This window comes from Vicia villosa, linkage group LG2 (genome assembly GCF_029867415.1).
Source record: "Vicia villosa cultivar HV-30 ecotype Madison, WI linkage group LG2, Vvil1.0, whole genome shotgun sequence".
Taxonomy (NCBI): Eukaryota; Viridiplantae; Streptophyta; class Magnoliopsida; order Fabales; family Fabaceae; genus Vicia; species Vicia villosa.
The window spans coordinates 5507699-5511289 of record NC_081181.1 but is presented as its reverse complement, the minus strand read 5'-3'; the positions used below and the strand labels follow the sequence as shown (position 1 = coordinate 5511289).

At 37.2% G+C, this 3591-nt stretch overlaps 1 long non-coding RNA gene across 1 annotated transcript; it reads left to right on the top strand.

Annotated features, from left to right (window-relative positions):
• Positions 1-258: 258 nt before the first annotated feature.
• Positions 259-1826, top strand: LOC131645797 (uncharacterized). The gene is made up of 4 exons (XR_009297196.1): positions 259-386; positions 473-774; positions 1465-1500; positions 1605-1826. It is a non-coding gene; the product is annotated as an uncharacterized LOC131645797 (long non-coding RNA).
• The last annotated feature ends 1765 nt before the right edge of the window (positions 1827-3591 follow it).

Genomic DNA, 3591 nt, shown 5'->3' with positions numbered 1-3591 from the left:
GTGACTTTTCAGCTTATCAAATGAGATCTCCTCTTCACCCTCAATGCGGCGCCGGAGAGTTCGCTTCTCCGAACAGAAACTCCGCCGCTCTTCTTACGACCACCACACCCAAACATCTCCTTCGCTCTCGTTCGCCTCTCACCCTCGCTTCTTCGTATTCATCTTTTCTCTTCGTCTACGATTCGCGATGGCGATGAGGAGCGTCGTTGCGCTTCGGGTTGAAACACTATCGTGAAGCTGAAGTGAAGATGAGCTGGTTATGAAGATGAGCTGGTTATGAAGATGAGTTCGGATCAGAAACACAAAAATGGTGCGTGCCTCTGCAGAATCTCATTGAAGACGATGAAGATACGAAGGATCTTGCAGGGAGAATCGATAGATTCCAGGTGAGTTGCCTTGTATAATTTTCTTGCTGAAATGGTTATGGATGAGAGTTCTTGCCGATTCTGATATGTATCTTTAATCTGAATAGAGGGAGAATTCTCCTGAGTATGTTGATCGCGATTGGTGGTATAAAGACGAAGCTGAGCGATAGAATTGAAGTGTGAGTGTGGAGATTGAATGAAGATGAATGAAGTAGTGGAGGAGTGATGATGATGAAGATTTGCAGAGTGGGGAGTTGAATTCGGTTATGCTTTTCTATGGTGATGGATCAATGAAGGTGGAGGAAGAAGGTTAGAGCTGAGAGTGATGAAGGTGTGAATTTGTTGAGGATGAATGGATGAAGTGAAGGAAGAGAAGAAGAGTATGGTTCTGGTTTTATAGAGTTCGCAGGTTAGTCACTTTTTTCAATTTCTGATTTTTCTGTTATGAAAGTTATGGCTGAATTGGTTAGGAGGTTTGAGTCAGTTGTGATTCTGTTATGAATTGGATAGGAAATATACTAGGTTGTTAGAGGTTGTTAGCAGTTAGTTAGGATCTGTTAGGGGATAATAACTGAACTTTGTTGATGTTTTCCATTTCTGTTAAATGCCTTATGTCAGTAGAAGTGTTAGGAAAAGGGATCTTGCAAAAGGTTTATCTTTGTGAAACTGTTAGCTATTGGTTCCAGGTGGCTGCAAGATAATTTTATTTTTTAAGTTTGCTATGTGACAGTTAGGAATTGGTTATTGCTGTTATAAGATCTGTTGGTTGCAGGGCTGCTGGTTTGGATTTGAATAGGTTTGAATAACTGAATGAGTGGGACTGATTCTGTTGTAGTGCAGCAGGGTTAATATTTGTAACTGATTTTTTGTTTAAAGGTTGTTAGAAATTCTGTTACTAACTGTTAGAAAGTTAGTTAGGGGTGAAAAATCTGTTAGGTGGTTAAATTAGTTAGGAGTTGGTTTTTAGTGTGAATGGTTATGTGTGTATGCTGATTGGAATTTCTATGGCCGGTTATAGTAGATTTGAATTGGATTTTTGAACTGATGTGTGATGTCATTGTTTGTTGAATGTAATAGCGGGTTTTGGTTTGATGTGCAGGGACTGTTTTCAAATGGCTGGGACATTGTTTGTGATGTAAGTATAGGTTCATTTGTTTGGTAATTGAAAGTTGACTTGTATTGGTTGTTATGAATGTGTATGTATGAATATGCAGAATGAATTTGGTTTTAAATGTGCAGGTTTATGTCAAATGGAACTATGAAGAATGGTTCTAAAGATGTGGATTACTTGATCATAAAGCTAGTTAACATTATGGTGAAACTGAAGTGGAGTTAATCAGGAAAATTGGAGAAAAAGACAAATGGGTTTTATGGAGTCAGCTGTTGTTTTCTTTTTGTAGAGTTCTTTTTGTATAGTTGAATTTTGCAATGGACTTGAATTTTGTAATGAATTTGGAATTTTGTAACGGAACTGAATATGTACACTTTGTTTATAACTTAGAATTATAGTGAAATGCTCCTCTTTTGAATGACATGTTTTCTTGGACTTTGAAGTAGAATTTGTTGAATTGATGAACATATTGCATGAATTATGGATGATCCTATTTGATTTTGAAAATTCTAAACAATCCTTGAATTGAGGTGGACTTGCATTTCTTCAAGTGAGTCGCTGTTTGGCTCTTTTTTGTTTGTTTGAGCTTGAATTTCCACTTCAAATTTGCAAACTTGGATAATAACCACATGATGACAATATGAAAGCCCACGAATATTTTTCAGGAAGGACTTAGATCAAACGTCCAATTTTTTTTCAAAACCTTTTAAGCATTAGAATGATTCTTCAAGTATGTCCAACTTCTTGTGAAAGACCAAGTCCAGAGTACACCAATTTTTAATTAATAAACCAAATGAATCCCAAAGATGAGAAGATCCCTAGGTCGCTCTCAACCTCTAAGGTCAACCGGTGAATGCAAGCATATAAACACATCTCTATCCATAGTCAATAAGTACATACTTTTTAAATTCATGTCTTTTGAACAGAGCCCAATAGAATGACTTCAATCACAAGTAACAATGAACAAAGCACCTTGATTGAGGAGTTTCTTAACGAGAGTGAGAGCTTCAAAGTAATATAATAACCTTAGCTCTTTAAGATCCTTGATCCTAATGCCAAATTATTGATTAATGAATGCATGGGTTATGTTAGATGGCCTAATGTGATTGCATATGAAACGAAAAGCATGAGCCCGTTAGCAATAAAATTAGATGGGCAAATTTTGGGGTGCAACACCTATCTTGAACAAGTATGGGTCGTCCCATACATAGTATTTTGCCTCGGCTAACAACTTTTTCTTTTTGTTCCAGTCAAAGTCCTCCGGTATCATACCAGTTGCTTTATAATTAGCAAGATCGGCGAACCAAAGTCTTATTTGGAGTTGAAAAAGTTGTTCATCCGGAAACTCATCATTTATTTCAGCTTCTTGGTTGGTGACATTTACATTGACCAAACGGGATAAATGATACGCTACCACGTTTTCTGAACCTTTTTTATCCCGGATTTCTATGTCAAATTCTTGCAAAAGAAGAACCCAACGAATGAGTCTTTGCTTCGAATCCGGTTTAGTAAGCATATATATAATGGCCGCATGGTCTGTGTAAATCACCACCTTTGACCCAATGAGATAGGATCTAAATTTTTCGAGAGCATACACTATAGCTAACAATTCTTTTTCTGTGGTAGCATAATTGACTTGAGCATCATTTAACACCTTGCTTGCATAGTGTATGACATGAAATATTTTTCCTTTTCGCTGGCCTAATACCGCACCTATGGCATAATCGCTAGCATCACATATAAGTTTAAAATAGTTTTTCCAATCGGGTGCTACGATCACAGGTGCGGTGGCTAGCCGTTCTTTTAGGTCATTGAAAGCTTGTACACAAGATTCATCAAAATTAAAACATGTACCTTGGTTGAGTAAATTGCTCAAAGGCTTGGCAATCTTTGAAAAATCTTTCACAAATCTTCTATAGAATCCTGCATGACCTAAAAAGCTTCTTACTCCTTTAACATTTATTGGAGGTGGGAGTTTTGAAATTACCTCCACCTTGGCTTGGTCCACTTCAAGTCCTTTTGAAGATACTTTGTGTCCGAGTACAATTCCTTCAGTTACCATGAAATGGCACTTTTCCCAATTTAAAATCAGATTGGTCTCAATACATCTTCCAA